Source organism: Acinonyx jubatus, chromosome F2 (genome assembly GCF_027475565.1).
Source record: "Acinonyx jubatus isolate Ajub_Pintada_27869175 chromosome F2, VMU_Ajub_asm_v1.0, whole genome shotgun sequence".
Taxonomy (NCBI): domain Eukaryota; kingdom Metazoa; phylum Chordata; class Mammalia; order Carnivora; family Felidae; genus Acinonyx; species Acinonyx jubatus.
Genome location: NC_069394.1, coordinates 34,557,733 through 34,583,989, shown reverse-complemented (window position 1 = coordinate 34,583,989; position 26,257 = coordinate 34,557,733). Strand labels below are relative to the sequence as shown.

Below are 26,257 nucleotides of genomic sequence, written 5' to 3'. Positions count from 1 at the left end.
GACAGAGTGTGAGCAGGGGAGGGGCAGAGAGAGAGAGGGAGACAAAGAATCTGAAGCAGACTCCAGGCTCTGAGCTGTCAGCACAGAGCCTGACTGGGGCTTGAACTCATGAGCCATGAGATCGTGACCTGAGCCGAAGTCAGACGCTTAACCGACTGAGCCACCTAGGCGCCCCTTTATTTATTTTTTTAATTCCTAATTGGAAAGGGTAAAAGAAGGCAGTTTCGCATTAGCTAGCTAAATGACACATGCACAGACTCCATGACCCTGTCATTCTCCTTCTAGAGGTTAATCCTATAGACACACTCTACACTTTCCAGACGAGGGTACAAAGCTGTTCGCTACAGCATTGTTTGTATCGCAAAACACTGAAAACAACTGAAAGATTGGAGACCCCCCCACCCTGACCTGTCCTGTGGGCTAAGTGAAGAAGGTAAATACAACATAATATACACTCATGGAGTGGAAGATGATGTAGACACAGAAAAGAAGCACACCCAGATCTTTATATATCAACCTGACCGATCTCCAGGACATAGCTTTTAAATGAAAACAAGCAATATGTAGGACAGTGTTTGTAGGGAAGATCAAACAATTAAAAAAATAACAAATATACATATTTGCCTTTACATGCATAAAATATATCTAGGACACAGGATAACATCAGTTGCTTCTGAGGAAGGGAGCTATGTGGCCAGGGAGCAGACATAGAGGGAGATTATCCACTGGACACCGTTTTGGGTTTTAAGTTTCGGAGTGTGAACTAAGAAAGTTACGGTTGGCAGGATGGCGACCTCGCTAAGATATCCATGTCCCAACTCCCGGAACCCGTGAACATGTTATGCTATGTGGCAAGGAGTAATTCAGCTTGCAGATGGAATTAGGGTTGCTAGTCAATGACCTTACGATCAAGAGATGATACTGGATTATCCAGATGTAATCTCAAGTGTCCTTACAAGCAAAAGAGGGAGACAGGAGAATCATTGTCAGAGTCAGACAGAGAACTGAAAAGTGTGACACTTCTGCCTTTGAAGATGGGGGAAGGGAGCCAAGAGTCGAGGGATGCAGGTAACCTCTAGAAAATGAAAAAAGCAAGGAAACAGATTCTCCCTAGAGCCTCCAGAAGGAACGCAGCCCTGGTGACATCCATTTCGGACTTCTGACCTCCATGATGCTAAGATAATAACCGCATGCTGCTTTCACCAGCAGGCTTGTGGTCATTTGTTGCAGGAGCAATGAAGTACCACTTATGTTAAGTATATACATACATGCATATTTATATATTTAAAAAATATAGCGCAATGGTTGAAAGTTTGCCCTTGGCAGGCAGAATTGTCTGGCCTTTAATCCTGGCTTTTCTACCTGTGCGACCTTGGGCAAAGTGCTTAACCTTTTGTGCCTAAGTTTCAATATCTATAAAACAAAGCTAATAACAGTCACTTATTTATGGGATGATATTACCTGACGGTGTCACTAAGAGGATTAAATGAGTACGTGCACTTCCAACGGTCCCTTGCACAAAGAAAGTGCCAGTAAACGTTGACTCCTACTCTGTTTAACTGTCTCCCCTGACTGGATCAGATGCTGAAAGATAATTCCCACTCAAAATGATGCGAGTGGAAGAAAATGATATAAATGACTATATTCAAAAACAAAAACCCCGAACGAAAGAACCAGAAAAGTAGTTTGAAGAAACCATCTGACACTATCTCTAGGATCCGCTCTTCATACTAAGGTCCAAAATTATTTGGTGATGTCCTAAAGTAGTGCAGTAAAAGTTTCCTTGTCTACTAAACCACTTCCAGTTTGACTCCTTGGCCTTTTTATTAAGTCGTCTAAATGTCTCCTCCTATTTTCAGATGAGTTAAAAACCAGGTCTTTCAGGCAACAGCAAAAACCTCAAGTCCCAGGATCGAAGTCTCTGCCAGACGGGGCCAGGTTTCTGCCAATGCATCTCCCGGGTGTCCATGGCCGACTCCTCATACACTTGCCTGGTAACAGCATATACAGGAGTTGAGATGAGCACACAGACTAACTTGTAAGCCACGCCCACCCTGCTATACTATCTCACCAAAGGAAAGTTTTCTCTGAAAAAATAAAGTTCCCCTTATAACTCGGTAGAGTAAAAACTTTTCTAATCAAAAGACAATGAGCTTTCATTTGAAACAGTGGTTCTTTGTAGTCACCACCCGTCTCTTCACTCAGCCAAGAAAACAGGTCAGGTCTTTATTGAACTGCCTGCTTGTGACATGATTGACAAGTTTATCAGCTTCATTAAGTACTTGTCTTAAATCTGCACACGCATTCTGGAGGGCAACGGTTTCTTTGTATATAAGGGCACTGAGGAGACACAGCTTTGCGGTAACAGCTTGAATATGGAGACAGATTTCTCATGTTGCCAGCCAGAGCTTCAGCCCATCCATGCCTACCCTAAATTCTTGCTTCCAGTCCATACCGCAAGTTATCAGTCAGTTGTCCGTACAAGCTGGCCAAAATTGGCAGCATAAAATATTTTCATGGGCTTCTTCACTTGACTCATAGGCTGCCATACTGACAATCCTAAAAAAAAAACCACCAGGATTCAGAATATCACTTGGGTTTGCCAGTTTTCAGTGACTCATTTCACTTTGTTGTACCGATAAAAATGGCTGCTCTATATCGGCTGCCATTTCTGTCATTTATTTTGCTGGACAGAGATATCTCGTCAGTCATTATGTTTACTTTGATCATCATTCTCCGCTTTTTTTTTTTTTTTTTTTTTTGGTGTCAGGACTGACAATTTGTCAATAAACTTAGCAGTTCCAGGCTTTGCAATTAAATATAATCATATGCATTTGGCTTCAGCAGAGTTTACACTTTTATCTCCTGATACACTGTATTCTGGTTGTAATGTTAAGTTGCTCTGATCATTTTTATATGGTATTCCATGTACATTTCAAAATGATGCTTGATGTTGGATAAATTTATGCCAGAATTTAGGAGCATCTCCAAAATATGTGATGCATGATAGCATTGGTTCATTTTCATTGCCAGTGCATTGGTAATCCACATTTCAAAGAATTACCACCACATATGTGTATGCGTGCTTTATTGTTCTGTTGTCATTTGCCTTGTTTGTGTCTGATATTTTTGCAACACTGACAGGCAGTTCTGATATTTATTCATGTGGTCTTTACCCTCGTCCAAAGACAAATGCCTTTTTAAATCCCAATCAGCAGGAGTGCTCCCAAGTCCTTCACAATTTCCACCTGTCTTCAACCATTGGATTAGATAAAAAATAGGATCAGAATCCCAACTCCAGTGCACAATGATGTATTCTTACACATTGGAAACTAAACGATTGTCAATTTCCAAAAGGGTTGTTTTGATTTATCTTTGAAAAGAACACACAACACATATAGGACTTCAGTGTTTGAAAATCCATTCTAGCAAATGGCTTTTTTTTTTTTTTTTACATAGCACTTATATGTTATTTACTTGTGTATTGTAGTCATTTTCATGATGTCACTACTCTCCCCACCACCTCCTGCCCCAGGAATGGAAGCTCCATGAAGTAGATTTTTGTCTGTTTAGATTTACAGCTGTATCCCCAGCATGTAAAATGGTACTTGATGGATACCAGGTGCTCAATCAGTATTTGTCGAATAAGGGAATGAATGGACCAGCAGTACAGACATAGGGTGCATGGAAGACCCAAACTCTTTCTCTCTCAGCTCTGCATGCTCAATGACAGCTTTGCCCCTGGCTGGTTTTGTGGTCACAAGATGGCTGCCAGAGACAGTTGGCATTATCTTGTCCACATCTATGAGGAAAGAGAAAACACTTGAGTGGGTCAACTTCCGTCTTGTGCCCTCCTGAAGGAGGTGGTAATATACATGCAGATAGATAATGGCTTAAACTAATCAGGACCCATCCTTTCTCTGACAGCCAAGTTGAAGAGTTAGAGTGAGCATTTCCTGGACAGGTAATGGGCCATGTGGAAGTATGGAAGTATGGAAGTTGAGGTAGAAATGGGTGATAGGAAGCCACCACTCTCTAGGACAACTCTATTGATTTTTAAAATATCAAATAGTTCAGGGGCACCAGGGTGGCTCAGTCGGTTGGGCATCTGACTCTCGATTTTAGCTCAGGTCATGATCCCAGGGTCATGGGATTGAACCCCACATCAGGCTGCGCACTGAATGTGGAGACTGCTTAAGATTCTCTCTCTTTCTCTTTCTCCCTTGCCCCTCTCCTCTGCTCTTTCTGCTCTTTCTCTCTCTCTCTTTCTCTCACTCAAATAAAAAAAAGACCTACTATGTGCTAGGTACTGCTCTAGTCACTGGGATGCAGCAATGAACAAACTCCACCCTCATGGAACTTATCTTTTATTGAGGGGAGATAGGTAATTAATAGACTATTAATAAACTATGTAGTATATCAGGGAGTGATATGTGCTATGGAGGAAAATGAAGCAGGAAAGAGGTTGTACGTAATGACTAGGGAAGAGGCAGCTGTAGATTTCAATAGAATGAGTAAGGAAGACTTTCTGGAGAAGGGAACATTTGAACAAAATTTAGAGATGAGGGATCAAGTTCACAGATATTGGGGAAGGGGCTAAGTTTAAAGCATTTTAAATTCCAGATACTTGCAGAACATCTAAGAGCTTTTCTCCTATAATTAAGTGATGATACATAATACAGATATTAGGCTCAGATCCCACCCAGAATGGGAGATAGTAGGTTGCCCTTTTAAAACCTGGATAAACCCAGAGGGGCTGATCCCTGAAAAACAGATTAACAAAGACTGAAGGATTCTTAAACAAAATCTTTCCTGATTGCTTCATCAAATTTGAACTTTTAAATTTTATTTTTATTTAAATTCATGTTAGTTAACATATAGTGCAGTATTGGTTTCAGAAGGAGAATTTAGTGATTTATCACTTATATGTAACATCCAGTGTTCATCTCAACAAGTGCCCTCCTTAATATGAGTGCCCATCACCCATTGAACTTTTAAATAAACTTCTATGAGAGAGTATTACTATGTTCTACAAATTTGGGGCACTTAAATTTGGTTTATAACACTGGGTACACTGGGTAAAGCAAACTTTCCCTACCAGCCTTACAATTTTGGTGGAGGAAAGGAGACAATGAAAATATACAATGAAAAATATAAGAGGTGAACACACACACACACACACACACACACACACACACACACACACTATCCAGAAAAGCCTTCCTGCCTGAGGAGTCACCAAGAGGTGACATTTGAACTGGGAGGGCAGGATGGGGGAGAGAACATTTCAGACCAAGGAAAGAGCATTTCTGGGGAGCAGGGGAAAGGACAAGAACGTTCCAATGTTGAGGGGACAGGAAGAGCACAGGATAAAGGGCTTATGCACACTTTTCTCTCCAGAGATGAAGTAGATTGTCCTCGCTTTGGGAATCAGGAACACTGGTGAACATTTCTGTTTTGGACAAGGTCATTGGACCATTATCTGGTGAGCATCTCCCTTAACCAAAGCACATGCTTGGGACCCACTGTTCTGCTAGAGGTTCAAGAAAGAGACCAGGGATGGAGATGGACGTTGGGAAGCCAACGGTGAGGACAGCTGTGATAAAGCGGGGAAATGCAGGGTGAGAAAAGATGGGGCAGGACTGAAGCAGCCCCACATGGGGTATGAGGAAGAGCTGGTGCTCTCCAGAGAAGTAGAGGGACTGGGCTGGAAGAGGCATGGGCCCAATTTGCTTCAGTCGGCCTGAGGAAGATGGTACCTCCTTGAGGCATTTGCTCTTCTGGACAACTCCCTCCTGTGGAACTCTTTCCTCCCCAGTCTATGGATCCCCAGTCTCTCCTCTCCCTACCATGCCACTCCAGAACTTTCCTTGGTAGAAGCTCTTCTTTGGCTTGATTATTGGATACTGACATCTCTTAGAATTCTGCCATGGCCCTCTTGCTTTGTACTTCAGCTGCACTTTCCCACTGCATCCAAGCCTATGGCCTTCATTTAGGCTCTTCCTGCTTTGGAAAGAAGGAGATGGATTGGAAGGAGGGAGGGAGGAAGGCAGGGAGAAAGGAAGAAGTGGAAAAAACTTCCAGAAAGCACTGCCACCCAAGTTATTGCTTCATTGTCTTATTTTACCATGTTCGAAACTTTTTAGGGATTTGACCTTTGATTTCTAGAACTCAGTGAAATAGTGGCATGGTAATAGTGTTTATTAATCAGGGCTCAAAATATCTATGGTACTTCATTTTTTAACCTGGCATTTTCTCAAAACTGAAAAGTACACAAGAAAGTCTGCACATGAGCTTGGCCAGGTGTTGGTCTACTTCTCTGACTCTCTTGTTAGAGTGCAGGCTGACCAGCACCCCCACCTTAGATCTACCTAGGCAAGAGGAGCCCCTGTCCTGGTCCTGTGCTCTGTGCCCCTTCTCGCTGGTCAAGGAGTCCACAGAGCCACAGGACCAAACTTGTCCCTAGGCCATTCCAGATCCCAGAAATTCCTAGATCCCAGAATTTCCTGCCCCAAATGTCCCAAATCAACTCTAGGGCCTATGCAGGGCCTCTTTTCTGGGCCAGTCCTCTGGAGCCAAGGTGGTGTTCAGGCCTGAGGGTGGCCTGAGGCTCTGTTTGTAGGAGCCTGTGGCTGAAGCTTGGCTCTGGGCACTGGTGTCAGCCTGCATCCTGGGAGGCCCCTCCGGGTGTGCTGTTGAGCAGGGAGTGGGAGAAGGGGCCGGGAGGGAGCCCTGCCCATGTTCCACATTCCAGTGCGAACTCCAAAAAGCCTGCTGGTTTTGAACTTGATCTGGGACTTCCAGGGCATTAGGAAGTTATTCGTCAAGGTAGAGAGAAACACTGCATTCTAATTAACTGTTTATGGGTTTAATAATTGAGAGATTGTTAGATATGCGTTACACGGGCCTCTATTTGTACTCTTGGCCCAGGCCCTGCAAATGTTAGAGGCATACCAGGTGCTAAGAGAGGAATGTCACTTTTGCAATATCGGCGAGTGGACCATTTTGAGAGAAGTGATAAAGAGGAAACTGAAGCACTTCCTCTGCCCACCCAGGGGCCCTGGGAGAAATTTATGCTATGCAATTTCAGAAACTAACAAATACTATTTCTGGCACTTCCTTCTAATGTATACGCCCTTCTCCCTATATATTCTCAGTAGTGTCAGATGTAAAACGGGCTCGTGTCACATCAGACCCAGAAGAAGTCCAAGGAAGTGCAAGCATTCCTGACTTAAAATAATCTGATAAAAATATTCTTTAATCTATTGGGAGATATTAAAATGCATATAAACATATTCTTTGGTATGAACATTACATTTCATTGATATATATATAGTGTGGGTGTTTGGTTATATCAGTGAGTGAAATCTGTTTTTAAAAATCTGGAAAGCTTTTGGTTCTGTGCTTCTGAGAAAGAGCTTCTGGAGCCATGTTCCAGGGTCCCCTCAGAGATAACACTGGTTTAAACTGCCACCTGCTCAATGGGCTTCCAAAGCTTTATCTCCAGCCCTGGACTCTCTCTCCTGAGGGGAGCTCATGCACTTGCCCAGTCAACACCTCTATGTGCCCCCCACCCTAACTCAACGCGGAGGAGTCCGTATTGGTATCCCGTGGCTGTCATAACAAATTAGTCCATTCTTGGTGGCTTACAACAACAGGAATTTTAGTTTTTCACAGCTGTGGAGGCCAGAAGTCCGAAGTCAAGTTGTCAGCAAGGCCACGCTCCCTCTGAAGGCTCTAGGGGAGGATCCTTCCTTGCCCCTTCCAGCTTCTGGTAACCCCAGGCATTGCTTGGCCATGGCTGCCAAGAATCCAATCTCCGCCTCCATCTTCACATGGCCTTCTCCTGTCCCCTCTGCATCTCAGATTTCCCTCTGCCCTTCTCTTACACGAACACCTGTCATTGGATATAAGGCCCATTCTAACCCTAGGATGATCTTATCTCAAGATCCTTAATTACATCTGCAGAGACTGCTCTTCTAAATCAGGTTACATTCACAGGTTCACAGGATAGGGTTGGACAAAGGACATGTCCAAGTGGATAAACCACTATTTAACTCACTACGTGATTCATCGCATTCCTTCAAAACCAGTTCCTTCTGCCAGCTCCATCGAGGGTGGGGAGGGGTGTACCCACGTTTCCCAAGTTGACATGGGAAGTCACCCTTAGACTATCCCCTGCTTCCCCCCTCCCCCCGCCCCCCGCCTCATATCCAGTCAGTCACCAGGGCCGTCGATTCACTTGTGCTAACGCTCGAATCCGTCTTCTCCCCTCTGGTTTCCACAGCCACCCTTACTAGCCTCCTTTGTGTTTTTCAAACTCCCACCTCAGGGCCTTTGCACGAACTCTTACCTCCCTCTCTGGAAGGTTCCATCTCTTAAGCTTCCCAGGCAGACTCACCCTTTTCACAGAGCTCTCAGGTCAAGTGTTAGGGCTTCTGAGAGGGCTTCCCACCCCACCCCATGTACCTCAAATAGCTCCGAGTGATTCTACCAGGTCACTCTACTTGATTCTTCCAACCCCACCCCCCCCACCCCCAATACACACACAATTCCATCAGGACAGTCCTGTCTGTTCACTTCTGTAACCCCGGTCTCAAAGATAGTGACGTGTGCATATCTGTTATCTCTACTGAGCTCCTTTTCAGATGTCAGCATGCACGTACTTACCACTTCTTTCCTCAGAAACCTCTCTCAAAGTCAGCAGTTTGCCAAACTCAACTCCAGCAGACCACATTGCAAACACCGCTTCCTTGTTCTTTCCGTGGTATTTTACACCTGTGTTTCCTCCTCCCGGATGCTTTCTCCTCCTTGACCCCCGAAGGAGGGTGAATATATCAGTTGTCTTCCAAACTGGGCCACTATTTAAAGAGACAAGGGGCACTAATGAATTATTATGCCAGGCTAACCGTCATAAACTAAGACTCTCCCAAGGTGAACCCAGACGTATGGTCTCCCTCCCTCCAAAACCTCCCTCTCTCTTCCGTGGCTGTCTATCCTCAGACTCCTTTTCCTCCATCTACTCTTTAAATGTGTCCCGGGCCCTCCCCTGCTGTCATGCTACACCATCTCCCTGTGTGACCTTACCAGCCGTGACTCAATCTGTCTACATGTCCCCATCAGTCCACCGTGTCTTGATTTCTGTACTCCACGTACAAACCCAGCTGCTGGCCAGAAGTCTCAGCTGCTGGATGTGTCAGCAGCAATTCCACATCGACATCTAAACCAAACTCATGATCTTCAGCCTCAAACACGTTCTCTTGCTGTTGATGAATGGTAAATGGGTGGGGGGCGCGGGTGGGCGGGGCATGGAGGAAGTGGTGGTTAACAGCGTAAGTTCTAGAACAGGTTCTAGAGTTATGGCTGCCTCGGTCCAAAGCCACATCCTAGCCATGCGTGGTAGGGCCATTATTTAACCTTTCCAGGCCTCCGTGTCCTCACCTGTAAAGTGGAGACAGAAGTGCCTGTCTCTTAAGTCGGTTGCGAGGGTTCAATGAGACAATAAGGCCAAGAGCAGATGTTTATAGGATACCACACGTGCTGGGCATTTCTATGGGACCGATGTGTATTATTTCATTTAATCCTTGCAACAGCCTCGTGAGGTAAGTGCCATTATTTATCATCATTACTGATGATGATGATGATTTAAAAAACAATAGAAGTAGGCTCCAGGCCTGCGTGGGGCTGAAGTCAAGAGTCGCCTGCTCTACCTACAGAGCCAGCTAGGCGCCCGGGGAAGTATCGTGATCATGCCTCCTTTACAGAGGAGGAGACCAAGGCACAGAAAGGTTAAGTAACTTTCTCTGGCTTAATGACAGAATTGAGCTTCAAATTCAGCAAGTCTGGCTCCAGAGACCTTTTCTCAAGCACCTCGATGTCCTCTGGGTGCCGGGTGCTTGGCACAGTATCCGGCATGTAATAAGTGCTCAGCAAGTTATTTCCACTTTCCATCCAGCCCACCAAGCCATCTGCCCAGGAGAAGGCCTATTTTCACTATCCTTCCTCATCCCATGTCTGTCAAGTCCTGTCAACCACATTTTATTTTATTTTATTTTTTTAATTTTTTTTAACGTTTATTTATTTTTGAGATAGAGAGAGACAGAGCATGAACGGGGGAGGGTCAGAGAGAGGGAGACACAGAATCCAAAACAGGCTCCAGGCTCTGAGCTGTCAGCACAGAGCCCGACGCGGGGCTTGAACTCATGGACCGCGAGATCGTGACCTGAGCCGAAGTCGGACGCTTAACCGACTGAGCCACCCAGGCGCCCCGTCAACCACATTTTAAAGTGCTAGGTGCTTCTCCCAGAATTTGCTTATTTAATTATTAGTCTATATTCCTAGTTCATTGCCCAATGACAATTGATATTGAGAAGTCCACTAGCAGGGGACCAGGTGTGAATGGAAAGACCCGGATCTCTGCCTCTAGCTTGAGGCTTTTCCTGCAAACCTCAACTCTGCTTTCTTAGAAGCCTGATGCTGCACTGCCGTAAACACAAGCCCGGGCCCACATGCTGGAGGATGAGAGAGAACATGGCGTGGGGACGGGCCGTCCCTCCTGGGGCCACCTGACCAGCCAGCACCCAGCCAAGCCAGCAGCTGGCCACAGACACATGAGTGGACCTGGCCAAGGGCAGAAGAACCACCTTGCTGAGCCCAGACCAAACCGCTGACCCGCAGAAAGGGAAGTTAAATACATGGCTGTTGTTTTCAGCCACTAAATTTTGGAATTGCTTGTTATGCAGGCAAAGCTAACTGATCCGCTTAGATGTCCTGTTAGCTTAGGCTGCTGTAACAAGATGCCACAGGCTGGGTGGCTTCAATTTGTTTTCTCGAGGCTCTAGATGCTGGAGTCCTAGACCAAGGTGCCAGCAGAGCTGCTCTGTGGTGAGGCTTCTCTTCCCGACTTGCAGATGGCACCCTCTTGCTGTGTCCTCCCATGACCTTTACTCTGTGCGAGCCCAGAAAGAGAGAGAGATCTCTGGTGACTCTCCTTCTCCGTATAAGGACATCAGTCCTATCAGATTCGGGCCCTGCACTTATAACCTCACTTACCCTTAATTACCTCCTTAGAGGTCCCATCTCCATATACAGTCACACTGGGGGTTGGGCTTTGACATAGGAATTTGGGGGGCACACGACTCAGTCCCTGACAGGTATCGATCATCAAGAGGAAGTCGGGCCCATGAGAGCTGCTAAGATCACTTGAGCGGAGTGTGAGGGGGCAGAGGAGACCCATCAACTAAGGACAAACGCAGGGTAACGATAGCCTTCCTGGGGCCGGCAGAGGATGATGAGCCCCGGAGGGGACGGAGAAGCAAAGGCAGAGGACGGACACACAAGGAGAAGCAAGCGAGGGCTGAGGAGGCATTGAAGCCGAGCCTGTTTGTAAAGAGGAAATGAGCAAGAGAGTCCAGTGTCGGCAGAAGTTAGGGACCAGGTGGTTTTGGCCAGGTCCTTGGTGGACTGAGGAACCAAAGATGAGAGAGCCGATAAAGCTTCCAAGAGGCTTGGATGAGAAGGAACAAGAGAAATCTGGAACACAGGATCAAGAGGAGCTTTTTAGGACAGAGGGACTTGTGCATCTCTGTGCAGCAAGAGGCGAGAGCTAGAAGCAGGAGAGGCTCGCAATGACGGAACAAGGTCTGGAGGAGGCAGGGAGCAGCTGACAAGAACTAGCCTGTGTTAGCACACAGCCTGACCCTGGCTGCATTTGAAGGCACAGGAGGGCTGAGCCCCGTCCCGTAGCAATTACCCCTGAATCTCCCGAACTGGGCGTGTGTTCGTGGTCCCCGGTGAGGACTTCTGATTCCATTCCAGTAGGGAGTTGAGGCCGAGGCCGGGAGGGTAGGGAGGAAGAGGTACACGCAGAGGAAGGGAGTGGAGGAGCGTGGAAATGGAGGTGTGAGCGCTAGCAGGGGAGGAGGGACACCTCAAGGTCTGAGTTGTTCTGCCTTAAGGGCTGGGAGGGCTGCAGACTTTCTACCCCCTCTTCCACACCCATATTCCTGGGGCCAAAACAGGACGGGATTGTCTCCAACGTTTCCCTTCATCCTTAGAACAGAGACCTCCGAGGGGCTGGACTAGGGGAGGCCTCAGGAGCTGCCTGAATGGAATTTTCTTCCCACGTGACCAGTCCAGCCCGGAAGAGCCACCCAGGAGGACATCAAGAGTGGGTTATCTGCAGGCCTGGGTATATCCCCCAGCTGAGGAATTTCTCAGGGGAAAGAAGAGTGGGGAATGGGTGAGGATGGCTGAAAATGGGAGAAGCATATTCATTTTATCCAACCAATATTTATTGAGGTCCAGGCACAGAACTTGTGCCATATTGCCAGGCAATATCTAAACACGACAGGTAATGTGACCTTGGGTGGCACTTCCCAGAGCCTTCTCTGGGATGGAAACAGTGTCCCTTTAAAAACAAACAAACAAACAAACAAACAAAACAAGGTGGGGTGGGGAGGTGGGATCCAAGTGCAGATAAGTTTGGGACACATTGGGTTACAGAGAGTTAAACGGATTTACTCCCTGCAGGACTTCTCAGAGCCTTTAATCTGTTAACATGTTCTGAGACTCTCCAAGAAGTCGAGAGGCTAGCATCATCCTAGCATGCTTGACCCCGGGTCTCTGTCATTCCTGGCCGACCTAGAGGAATGAATGATTCACGGAACATGCTTTGGGAAGTGTGATATGGTGGCAAAGAACTCAACTTTGAAGTCATAAGACCTGGCTCCCGACGCAGGCTGTGGTGCGCGTGACCTTAAGCAACTTGCTTATGTCCATTTTCACATCTGTAAACTAGAGCTCCTAGTGGCTCTTTCCTGAACTTGTCGTCAGGAGTAAATAACGCCCCTCAAGCACTGAGTGCGGTGCCCGGCACACAGAAACCGCTCGGGAAAAGGGCACTGGCCTGGTTGGGGAGATCCTGGAGCCTGTGTTCAAATCCTATGACGTGCTGGCCTGAAAAACTGACTGGGGACCAGGAGTCAGAGCTTCTGTCTTCTACCTAGTTACTTGGACATAAAACCCAAATGGCTTTCAAAGCCTGCGACCTGACCAGAGAAAGAACAGTCAAGGGGAGGAAGGCAGGCAAGGGATGGGGGAGAAGGAGGGAGAGAGACTTCTGTTTCCATTCCTGCCCAAGGGAAAGAGACTATGGGAATCTGCTGGCAGTGGGCTGCTTTGGCTTCTTGCAGCGGGTGGTGACAGGGAGGGGAATGGCCAGCCAGCACCCCTGCCCCCGGGACCCCAGGACTGTGACTGTGTGAGCGGGCACACAGGAAGCCACTCCAGGCCAGGCGGGTGCCGAGCAGCTGTGGGACTTGGCCCCCAGCCCAGCAGTGTCCTTCCCGGAGGTGACGCTTCGAGAAGGAGATTTCCAGAAAAGCTCCACGGCCCTGCTTCTGGCTGACGTTAGTGCCTCTGGAAGGCTTTGGGCTTGGGGGGACTTCTACCTTAAGGGACGACTGGGGAAAGGATGTCCCTCGCCCAAGTGCTCTGTCCCATTTCTTTGGGGCCCTGCTGACTTGGGAACAGATGACAGTGTGGAGGGGGAAGGCATCCGAACTGGGAGACATCGCGTAAGGAGGGCACCCCATCCTGCAACTGGGGTGCTGCTCCAGAGACCCTGGGGTATGTGCCCACTCCCCGAGGTTCCAGACCCCACCTCTCCACTCTGGCCCCTAGAAACCAGCCCCCATGGCCTCCGTGACACACGAAAGGTCTCTTTTCATTCTCCTGACCTCGGGGGTGGGGGAGGGGAGAGAAGTGCCATCAGGGGACACCCACGAATAACCGTGATCTCCTTTTCACAAGACTCGGAGGTCAAACATCGTGCCTGAGGTCAACAGCCACACCAGAATTTGAACCCACATCCTGTTCTGCACCACGGCTTGCCCTAACTGGGAGGTTCGTGCAGGATCCCCAGTTTAACCTCTGCCTATGTCCTGGTTGGCTGCAAAAACAAAAGAAAACAAAACCAAAAACACACACATGCATAAATCAGTAGGACATCTCTGATGGAAGGAACGTGAATCCTGCTTTTTGTCCTTTCGTAAGGAAAAGACAGAATCGCAGAGCCCTGGTTCACAGAGCTCTGTCAGCTGCCTGTGACCAGGACCTATCGGTTTTTCCAGGAGCATACCCCATCACCACCAGACGGTTCAGACAGGCCCCCCCTTCCCCTGGCTTCTGGGCTGCCCCCCACCACTCCTCCAGTCTCTTTTTCTAGCCAGGGTGGGGCCCCTGGGGCTCATGGCCTCGGGCCCAGAACTTGCCTCGCCCCCTTTCTTGGCAGCTGCTAGCCATCTCTGCAGTTTTTGGCCTAGTAAAACCCTTTTTCTGCCTGCCCAGGGGAGAGTTTTGATTGGCTTCAGCTGGGATGACCTCATCCTCTCCAGAATTTGGGGATGTTCCCATTTTCCACTGCTCCACCTTCCTCCGCCCCCGCCCCAACCCGCCCAAGCTGTGGAATCCCCCAGCCTCACTGGAGAAGGCGAGCATGTGCCCTGGATTCCTGCCGTCTCCCCACCCTAGCGCTCCCGCTGCCCCGGGCTGTCTTTGCTGCCCCCCCCCCCACCCCGGCTTTGCCCCAGCCCCTCCTGCACATTCCCTTGGCCCTCAGATTCTCCTTTCCCCTCCGTGGGCCCCTGCTCTCTTTCCGGGGCTTATGGGAAACTGCATTATTGAAAATAATCATCTTACCCTTGTGCCTGCCCTTTTTGGTCTACATTATCTAATTTAATCTTCACAATGATCCCGTGATATAAGGATTCTCCGGTTTACGGGTGAAGAAATGGAGACTTAGCTGATGTAACCTACTCCAGGCAATCTGTTAGTGTGGATGGAGTCGGGGTCCACACGTAGGTGTGTCTGGCTCCAAGGCCGCGACAGAGTGCTTGTCACACTGAGAGACGCTGCTGGCTGTGCTCACATGAGGGATCCTGCCAGCCACACATTTGGCTTCCCTGGAAGGCTCAACAGCAGATCCCATTAGCTCTACCTTCCAAACGTTTCCAAAATCTGGCCACGTCTACCGCGCCGCCGCGGCTGAGCCGCCTCTGCCTCCCACCGGAATTTACTGAGATCCCCCACCTAATGGGTCTCCTGCCTTCACCCTCCCTGGCCCTTCTCCACACAGCAGAGTGAGCCTTTAAGGTGTTCCCTCTGATCATGTCTCTCCTCTGCTCAGAGCCTTCCCGTGGCTCATGTCTTAGGGTCAATGCCAAAGTCCCCACAGTGGCCTAGAAGGCCCTCCACACCTGCAGTCCCATTATCCCCCGACACATGACCTCTGATTTCACTACTTACTGTTCTCCCTCTCTGCTGCACGTCCACCAGCCTCCTTGCTTGTGCTTCAACACGGACAGCAAGCTCCTGCTTCAGGGCCTTTGCACATGCTGTTTCTGCTGTCTGAAAGGCTGACCCTCAAATAGCTTCATGACTCAGTCCCTCACCTCCTTCAGGTTTTGTTAAAATATCACCTGTTTGGTGAATCTTACCCTATTCACCTTATCCCCTTTGTCCTGCCCAAACCCTCTCCACTGCCTGCTTTTTCCTCCCTATAGTACCATCACCCAGTGACATTATTTTACTGATTTATCAGGTAATTACCTGCTCCCCCTGCTAGAATGTAAGCTCCATGAGTTTAAAAACTTTTCTCTCTCTTTTTTTTTTTAACTGCTATATTTCTAGTGTCTGGAACAGCACTTGGCACATAGTAGTTTCTCAATAAATCTTTGTGGAGGAGAGGGAGGGAGAAAGATGTTGGTCAGCTCATTTCGAGTGGTGCAAACAGAAGGGAGTCTGGACAGGCCTCTGAGCATCCTGGCCAGATGTTGGGAAAGCTCAAGTTTGAGGCCCATCCCCCAAATAGAAGTAATCTGTGGACACTTAGTGCTGCTTCTTTGCAACTTCAGGACCAAACTTTGACTGGAGTCCCTGGAGAGGCCAGTCCCAGGGCAGGCTCTTGGGAAGCTCTGGGATGGAATTGAGTGTGGGGGCTCATGAGGGCGTGCTCTTCAGGGCAACACCCAAGGAAGGGAGGGGCAGGAAGCTGGAGTGACTTGGAGACGTTGAGCTCTGATTTAGGCCCAAGGACAACCTCGGCAGACAGCACGGGACTCTGGAACTAACATAGCCCCTAAGAATTGCCGCGTAGTAGGCTGAAGCTCTGGGCCTTCATACCCCAGCCTCAGCCCGTCACCGGCTGGGGGCCTGGCCTCGGCCTCGTGATGCTCTCTGCAGGGAGGGGCTCCCCACAGCTGGGGCGGCAAGTGCTTTCTGAAGGGGGGTCTGGGCGCACGGCCGGCCGTGCCACCACAAGACCCTCAGTGCGCGTCTGCCTTATTCACTGACGACCTCACCCAGCCGGAGGGGTCCCTGAGACCCCAGAAAGGAGTGAGGTGGATCCCAACAGTACCCCAGTCGGGTGTGACGCAGTCCAGAGCTGGACATCTTCTGGCGAGAGAACCAACCAAGACAAAGTCTAAATTGGGGCTATACGGACGGTGCTTTTTTAATTAAAAGAAAAAAAAAATTGCGGGAGGGGAACACTCCTTCAGTAGAGCAGATGTCCGTCCGTCCCTACGTGGAAAAAAAGACTTGAGCCATCGGCGTGTCCCTCCAGGAGAAAGCATAGAAAATAAGAGATTCTACTTAGGAAGTCCTCGAAAGTGGTAGGTGGGCTTTGTCCTCTATAGTCACGGGTCCCATGTGATAGATGTGTCCTACAGGAGAGAGGCTGGTAGCCAGGAAGAGCCGGGATGGAGGCAGCATAGGGTTTGGCTAAAAGCTGGCGTCAGACTGTCTACGGTTTTGAATATCGGCTCTGTAACTCTTTGGAGGGGAGATCTTCAGAGGCGACTGGACTGAACTGTGTCCGCTTCTCTCCCCCAAGACAGGTCCTAACCCCGATACAGAGAACGGAGTCTTGTTTGGAAACAGGGTCTTTACAGAGGTAATGGTCAAAATGAGGTCATGAGAGTGGGCCCCAGTTGAATATGACCGCTGTCGTTTTGAAAGGGGAAATTTGGACTCAGGCGCGCACCTGGGGAGAATGCCGTCGAAGATGAAGGCAGAGATTGAGATGACGTAACCACAAGCCACGGAACGCCACGGATAGCGGGCAAACATCGAAAGCTAGGAGAAAGATGCGTGGAACAGGTCCTCCCTCACAGCCCCCAGAACCAGCCCTGCAGGCACCTTGTTCTCAGACTTCCACCCACCAGAACCAGGAGGCAAGAAATTGCTGTTAAGGGGCCCGGTTTGTGATGCGTTGTTACGGCAGCTGCAGCAAACCAATATACGGTAAGTCTCTTAAGCTCGCGGATTCTGATTCTCTCTGCTTTCTCACCTATAACACGGGGATGATACTACCTCTCACAGCTGCAGCAATGATGTACAATTAACCATCTCTGTCGTAATTCCAGGCACAGAGCGTGCCCTTTCTATGTCACTGGTGGCGGCTCTTAGGCGTGAGAGCAGCTCATGGCCAAGGTCTTTTCCTACGCCTGATTTCCCCCAGCCATCCCTTTCTTGTCACTGTCCCAGATGAAGACAGCCACCCAGCAGCGGGTTCTGTACACTGACTGCGGTCACTTACAGTTACTGCTGCTGGGTGGTCCGCAGGAAGGAAAGGATGGGAAGGCCGGACTTTAGAGCCTGTGGCAGCCTTCCTACGGCCCGCGTTAACCCGATGCTGATCCCTGCCTTGTGGCTTTCAGTACGCAGACGTGAAGGAAGGAGAAGTTGCCAGATCCGCCCTTCCAGATATTTAAAATGAGTCCCGGGTGCCTGGGTGGCTCAGTTGGTCAAGTGTCCAACTTTGGCTCAGGTCATGATCTTGTGGTCTGTGGATTCAAGCCCCATGGTAGGGTCTGTGCAGACAGCTCAGAGCCTTTAGCCTGCTGCTTCAGATTCTCTTTCTCCTTCTCTCTCTGCCCCTCCCCTGCTCACACTCTATCTCTCTCTCTCAAAAATAAATCAACGTTAGGGGAGCCTGGGTGGCTCAGTCAGTTGAACGTCTGACTTTGGCTCAGTCTGTGATCTTACAGTTCACGGGTTCGAGCCCCACACTGGGCTCTGTGCTGACAGCTCAGAGCCTGGAGCCTGCTTCAGATCCTGTCTCCCTCTCTCTCTGCCCCTCCCCCCCTCACACTCTGTCTCTCTCTCTCTCTCTCAAAAATAAGTAAATGTTAAAAAAAATTATAAAAAACTTCTTTAAAAGATAAACATTAAAAAATGAAAATTACTTTCAAAAATAAATAAGCAGGAATGAAATGAAATAATAAATAAAATAAAATAAAATAAAATAAATACAAGACTTTCAGTAGAGCATCATTACCGAGAGCAAATAGACACTTAAATCACACCCCTTATGCTCAGCGCTGATCTCCAAGGAGTGATCTTGAACATCCCTGTTTGTTTCAGAGAAAGGGAAGTCATGAGACCAAGCATTGCCCCACTTCTAAAGTGGAAAGTGAACATAACTATCGTCAATTAAATGTGTACTGTTTATTATAGCTAACCTACCATGCCTTGCTATGTTATAAAGGTTGTGAAGTTGTGGGTGTTGTTTAATATGTGATACACACACTTAAAAGTTCATTGCAGGCCTTTATATAATCAATGTGATGTGTGTATTTTGTAGGGCCTGGAAAATAATTTTACTCTTTTGAATAATTGTGGAGATTTATAGTCACTATGGCATTGGTTTTATGGTATATTTTTTGGCTGTATTTAGGATTCATTTGTTTAGGAACCTCCAATTGTAACATTATTCCTTTTGGAAGATTTTCTACTTCTCCTTGACACCTTAAAATGTATCTTTCTTTCCTCTTTGCTTGTACAGCTTGTGTTGTTAATTTTGTATTGTAACAACATCTACCACAGCTAAAAGCTTTTATTGGGGGGTGGGGATTATGAATGCGACATATGCTTATTTTCTTAATTTCAGAAAAGATAGCAGAGTATAAAAAAGCAAATAGCGTCTCCCAGAATCACAACCTCTTAGAATATTTCCTTCTTGTCTTTTTTCTCAATCTGAGCATAAATAAGTAGTTCATGTGTAAGAGGAACAGGGGGGAGTAGAGAGCTGTGTCTGTGGCAAAACCGGGACAGGTGTGGGCTTCTGTAGGGAAGTGGTGGGGCAGCTGCCAGGGGCTGATGCTCTAGAAGGAGCGAGGAACCTTCTGAATGAGGGCTCGTCCCATGGGGACAAGAGGTCAAGCAGATGTCTGTGCCTTAGTGAGTGAGCCCTCGTCATTAAAGAAGGGCTGCATCTGAATATAACCTAGCTCAGCCTGAGAGCTCAGAACCTATGGAATCAAGTCTGGGTCATGTGGGGAGGGGAGAGGGGAGGGGTTCCTGACATGGTCCAGCCATGTCAGGCATTGCAGAATTGTTTCACTGAAGAACAGGTCCTAGACCTGCTTCATCATCAGCCTTAGGTGCCCAGCAGGGGTGTGGTACATTTTACACCGGGAAGAGGGGGAAGCGATCATGGAAATCACGTGTTAGCGGCAATGCCTGGACTTAGACATGAGCCCCATGGGAAACACCCATGGGAAACTTCTGGAAACACTTGGTATGAACTCGCAGAGGCAGATGGGAGGAAGAACATGCAAAACTCAGGTGCCTTTTGCCGTGATGTGTTGCTTCATGACTCTAGCCAGACAGTGAGACCGCTGAGAGCACAGTCATGTCATATTTAACTTGACTCCCGTCACCTAGCTCATTGCTTGCCTGGCATATAGTAAGTGCTCGGGGCATGAAATTTTTGCTGATTAAATATCCTCTTTTAAATACCTTCTTTTTGATAATCTGATTTATGACATGGTTTCCAGGAACATGCTATGGTTAAAAATGGGACTCCCTAACCAGAAAAATGAAGTCAAGATGCTGCTCACAAACTTAGCATCAATGAATCTTGGCATTCCCTTCCCCCAAGCACTGGGATTAGAAAAATGCTGGAGTTTTCCATCAACGAATGCCCTTGAGCCCTGACACTTTTCCTCATTATTTAAATGGATCTAGGAATAGAAGAGAGACCAGAACCAACCAAGCCACCTCCTCAGATGGACAGGAGCCTGGAGACCTGGCCTTTGTTTTACTGGTGAACTGGGTGTCAGCCATGTGTCTGGCACTGTGCTGGATATCCCAGGGGTTCTAGACAAACAGATCTCACTCAGCCCTTGTCCCTGGGGACTTTGTCACTAGCGAGAGAGATTAACTGTTGCAAAACCTCTGTACCACAGAGCTGTTCAGGGCAGTGTGCAATCAGGGAGCAATAGCACAGATGAAGTGGCCAGAAGGATCTAGTGAGACAGAGACCCTGGGGGCCAGAGGCAGGAGAAGACTTGGTGAAGAAGGTGGGGAACGAGTGGGCGTGGAGGACAGGGTCATCTTGAGGTTGAGAAGGAAGTCAACTAGCAGGGTTCCCCTCCAGCTCTACCCTGTCACGCTGTGTGCCCTTAGGTTAGTTATGTCACCTGTCGAAGACTTAGTGTCTATAAAATAGTTCCTACCTCGCAAGGCTGTTGAGGAGTAAATGATATGCACAAGGTGCTTAACAAAGTGCCAGGCCCAAGATAAGCACTCAATAAATGTCAGCCATGGCTTTTGTTATCAAGAAGAGTGGGTGAAATTTAGAGACGGCTAGGGATTGGGAGGCCTGACCAAACTTCTGGAGTAGTTCAGTTCTATTTATTTATTAAGCACCAACTATGTACCAAGCATTGTGCTTGGCTCTGGGGTAGTGGAGACAGGGGCCCTGCCCTTAAAGAACTGACAGGCAAGCTGGATACAACAAATAGGCAACACTCCCCGTTGTGTTCCCCACAATAAAGCAGGGAGTGTGTAGGGTCGGAGGAGGTCATGTGGCCAAGGCTACAGGTAGCCAAGGAGCCCTTTCCCAGGTGGAGGATCTCAGCTGAGATCTGGGTATGAGCAGGAATTAGCCCACGGGTAGAGGAGGGCCGGACAGGAGAAGAAAGGGAGAGTCTTGAGCAAAAGGAAGAACATTTCAATCATCTGGAGAGTTCAGTCCATTCAAGCCGCTACAAGTCAGCTCAGTGTGTCTGGATCCAATTAGATGGGGAGGGAGGGAAACCGGTCACCAGGGCTCTGAGGCCAATGGAGACCCTGAAAGGGAGGGCCATAAACTCACTGGTGCCTTCCGAGGATTACCTTAATGCCCAATGGGAGGAGACAAGGCCAGAGGAGACAGACCATGATATTTTGTGATCATCCAGGTGAGAGACTGGGGTGGCCTCAACTAGGGTGGTGGTGGAAAAGGGGACAAGGGGACACATTCCAGAATTACTTAAGAGCAAAAGTGACCGCAGCTCTTTCTGCTCCATGGGCCCTGCCCCTGTGCTTTAATAAAGATCACCTTTTTTCGCACTGAAAAAAAAAAAGTGAATCCTGGTCCTCGGGGATCTCCCACTTCCACCACACTTACATCAGGCACGTGAAAGACAGACACGTATAGACCACGCCAGATGAGTAGCAATGGAGGTACGCAGGACACTGGAAGGGTACAGGAGAGGGCTCAGCAAAGGCTGACAGACAGGGCCAGGCCACAGGTAGAGGCTCCTGCCAGAGGTGATAGTGGTGGCCTGGGAGCCACTGGGCAGGGTGTGGACTTATGCTGGTCCTCGGGATCCCAGCAGGGTCACACTTGATGGTATGGGTTGTAGGAGCCTTTGGGGAGCCCCCCCCCCCCCCCACAGAGGGAAGGTGGGAACAGAAGTGGAGTACAGAAGGAAGCAGCTGCCTGCAGGGTTCATCGGAATGGGCAGGGGGTGGGGGGGCGGGGAGTGGGAGCCCAGAAAGGCAGATGTGCTGGTTTGGGCCCAGGGGAGAAAGAGGAGGAGGAGTGAGCAGGAGAAACTTTGCAGGAAGTGACTAGGCTGATGGAGGGAAGGAATCCACTGCGGCTCGGGGCATGAGACTGAAGCTGAGGCCCTGTCCAGACGGTACGGCCAGAACCAGGGCACTCGGTACCCAGCACAGGGAGGTCAGTGCCACGGCTACCCTTTCCTGGGTACCTGCTGCCGCCAGACCCAAAGCCTGCAGACGGGCAGACATCGTGACACCATTTCCTCCTCACCACCACCACCACCGTCCATGACGCTGTTCCCCACTTTACACACGCGGCCACCGTGGTTCAAAGAGGCTAAGAAACTCACCAGGCGCACAAGTGATGGGAAGCCGTGAATTCAACACAAACCTTGAATGCTGACTATGTGAGGTAGGGTTGAGCATTAAGTCCATGGATGTGTATAGAGGACATGGAACAGTGCCCGGGATAGAGGGGGCATTTTCCAAGCGTTCCCCGTTATTATCATGTCGGGACACAGTGTCAGGCCCTGGAGATATTGTGGTTAACAAAACGAGAGATTCCTGGCCCCGTGGACCTTAGCGTCCCGTGAGGAAGACAGACGTAAAGGAAAGATGCAAGAAAACATAACACAGATCACAGGAAGTGCCAGGAAAGAAAATGGACTCTATGTTACAAAGTGCCCAGTTTGACCCCAAAGCCCAGGCCGCTGGACCACGAAGGGCTGAGGCATTAGTGGTCGGGGATTGGTTCTGATGCAGGACGAATCATGGTGGCACCTCCACAGCAGGGTTCCTTTACGGGAAGAAACAGAGACAGACTAGAGCAGTGGTTTTCAAACTGTTTTAGCTGAGGAACCTTTTATTTAAACAGGAGCGTAAGCAGAAGCCAAATCCAATGAGCAAACAAACACAAGCTCGACTGCTCTGACTGAGGGCCGAACTGCCCCCCCCCCCCCCCCCCCCGCCCCATCTGCCTTTCCATTTCCATTCTCCACAGCCCCAGAGGGGCTCCACCAAATTCCCAGCAGGAACGCCACGGGATCATAATAGGACTTAACATTAAATGAGCACTTACCGACTTACCGACAGCTATCATGACTTACGCTGTCTCATTTCATTTTCTTTTTTTTTTTTTTTAATTCTTTTTAACGTTTATTTATTATTGAGAGACAGAGCATGAGCATGGAGGGGCAGAGGGAGGGGAAGACACAGAATCTGAAGCAGGGTCCAGGCTCTAAGCTGTCAGCGCAGAGCCCGACTCGGGGCTCGAACTCACAAACCGCGAGATCATGAGGTGAGCCGAAGTCAGATACTTAACCGGCTGAGCCACCCAGGCACCCCTCATTTCATTTTCCCCATGACCCTATAAAGTCATCTTTTTATAATGAGGAGCCTGAGGCTTAAAGGGGTTGATAACATCAACCAATCAATGGCTGCTTGAAAGAGCTGCTTGGCGGTCACGGTCTGGCGCCTGCCCAGCTGTGTAGCCCCATGGCTGCCACCCCCTCACACACACTCACACGTACACACCCACACATACGCTGCAACCACACTTCCTTTCTTTAAATCACAGGTACCCATCTCGCTTCCCCGGCCTCGGCACACGCTTTTCCATTCTTCAACCAGTATGTTAGTCTCTTATTGATTCTGTAACAAATGATCACAAACAGTGGCTTAAAACAACACAAACTGTCTCATACTTCTGAGGATCAGAAGTCTCCAAAGTGGGCCAGCAGGGCTTTGCTCCTTTTGGAGGCTCGAGGGGGAGAATCCATTTCCTTGCCTCTTCCAGCTTCTAGAGGCTTCCTTGGCTCACAGCCCCCTTCCAGCAACGCCATCACTTGACCCCTGCTTCCATCTTCACATCTCTGACTCTGACCCTCCTGCCGCCTTCTTATAAGGCCTCCTGTGATGACATTGTGCCACCCAGATAATCCAGGAGACTCACAGCTCCACTCCTTGATAGAATCACAGGTTTCTTGCCCTGTAAGGTAACACATTCCCACGTTCTGAGGATGAGGATGTAGACATCTTTGGGGGCCATTATTCAGCCTGTCACACCTCATAACCCCACACTCATTCTTCACACCTGAGCTTCAAGAGCATGTCCTCAAGGAAACTGTGTCTGACAGCCCAGAGGAGACCTTCTGGAGGTGGGGGTCTCACAGCAGCCTGTGCCTCTGCGTCACAATGCTCGTCAGAGTCACAGTTTGGCATTTGTTTGGACCTTATTTGATTAAGGCCATGACTCAAGAGTGTGGGGAGCCGCTTGGTTTTTCCATTTGTGTTTTCAACAGAGTCTGGCACACAGAAGTGGCTCGATTAACATTTGCTGCATAAATGGATGAACAAATACAGGACCCTGCCCGAGGCAAGTAGCAGAGGCAGGATTTGAACTCGTGCAGCCGTTTTACAGAATCCCATCCTGTAAGCCTTGCACCCTCACAGCCTTACCTGGCGCAGGCCAGCCGCGGGGCTCAGGCGCAGGGGGCATGTGAAGTCACCTCCAGGACATCCCACCAGGTCATGTGGCTGGCGGGCCAGACCACGCCTGAACACCTCCAGGGGCACCAGTCTGACGTCCAGTGATTTAGGACATGGGGTGGGGGTAGGGTAAGAGTTCCGTAAGCCCTAGCCACGTGGGACTGGGGGCTACGGAGGGACGGCAGCCGTTGGAGAGGCAGGGGCGGAGGGGGAGCCCGTGGGCACGCAAGCGGGAGGAGGGAGAGAGAGCCCAGGGCAGCGCCTCGGGCAGGCCCACGGGGAGAGGCTGAGTTGGGGGGGGGGGGGGGCGATGCCAGCGAGGAAACGAGCTGTCAGAAACTCGGAGGCGGCGTGGGAAAGTGCAGTGTCATGGAAACCAGGGGAGCGAGCAGGTCCATCCGGGAAGAGGCGGCTGCCGGAGCATCGGCGCCGCAGGGCGGGAGCGGGAGTGGGAGGCCCAGGGCCACCTGTCCTCGCGGGGCAGGCGGGCTCGGTCGACCTTCAGCAGGGTGGTTTCAGCAGAGGGCAGGGGAGCCGGAGGCGGAGGCCGAGGCCTAGCGGCTTGCAGGGTTCCGGAGGCAGCAGCGGACCAGACCGCCCGTTTCCGGATCTGGCAGGGGGAGCCGAGGGCGGTTGCTAGGAGGGGCGGCGGCGGGACGGGAGCGCGCGTGTGGGCGCCTGGAAGCGCCTGGGAGGAAGCAGTGGAGAAGCGAGAAGGAGGGCACGTCGTGGGCGTGCACCCGGCTGGACGGGAGAGTCCGAGCATGAGTCAGCACCCGGGGCGCTCAGTCCGTGAGAGGTGGGAGCCGCCCGGGCACCGAGACCAGCTCCTGGCTCCCGCCCGGGTCAAACCGGCATCGCGCTTGGGGCGGGGGAGCTAAGCTTTTCTCCCTGCAGGTGCGAATTCAGGTTGCCTTAGAGAGGACCCCGGAGACCTGGGGCTCAGGCCCCTGAATGCAGAAGCCCAGCATAGCCTCCTGCTCGGAGGCCGAGTGCTCCCTAGGTTCTAGGAGACTTCAGAGGGCCCCACGCCCTGGGCTGGGAGCCTAGTATGAAGCCACTGGGGAGGGACTGGATGGGAGTGTGTAGAACCTCCTGCCCCACTCCTCTAAAAGGTTCTAGAACTGCTCTCCCCAGCCCAAGGGATCTGACAGCCATATGTTGAAGATGTGAGCCCAGTTTTGCACTTTCCACTCCTTTGGCGGGCTGGTGAAGCCTATGGACGTTTTCGCAGGATAAATGCATAAAATATATCAAAATACCAACAACATCTTTCACAGAACTAGAATAAATCTAAGCACAGAAGACCTCGAATGGCCAAAAGGATCTTGAGAAAGAAGAACAAAGCTGGCAATATCAGAATCCCAGATTTTAAGATATACTACAAAACTGTAGTATTCAAAATAGTATGGTACTGGCCCCAAAATAGACATATAGATCAATGGAACAGAACAGAAAGCCGAGAAATAAACCCCTTGCTTTTATGGTCAATTAATGTAGGACAAAGGAGGCGAGAATATACAATAGGGAAAAGATAATCTCTTCAACAAATGGTGTTGGGAAAACTGGGCAGCTACATGCAAAAGAATGAAACTGGACCCCTTTCTTATGCCATACACAAAAATATATTCAAAATGGATTAAAGATCTACATGTGAGATCTGCAACCCTAAAAATCCTAGAAGAAAACACAGGCAGCTATTTCTTTGACATTGGCTATAGCAACTTTTTCTAGGTAGGTCTCCTCAGGCAAGGGAAACAAAAGCAAAAATATACTATTGGGACTACACCAAAATAGAAAGCTTTTGCACGGCAAAGGAAACCATCAACAAAATGACAAGGCAACCTACTGAATGGGGGAAGAGATTTGCAAATGATATACCCCATAAGGGGTTAAAATACGAAACATATAAAGAAATGATACAACTCAACAC

The 26,257-nt window shown here is 49.3% G+C and overlaps 1 long non-coding RNA gene across 1 annotated transcript; it reads right to left on the bottom strand.

The window, feature by feature from the left end:
* Positions 1-1,799: 1,799 nt before the first annotated feature.
* On the bottom strand, positions 1,800-24,500 carry LOC106980068 (uncharacterized). The gene is made up of 3 exons (XR_001431019.3): positions 24,295-24,500; positions 8,671-8,861; positions 1,800-2,559 (listed from the first exon to the last, which is right to left on the bottom strand). It is a non-coding gene; the product is annotated as an uncharacterized LOC106980068 (long non-coding RNA).
* Positions 24,501-26,257: the final 1,757 nt, after the last annotated feature.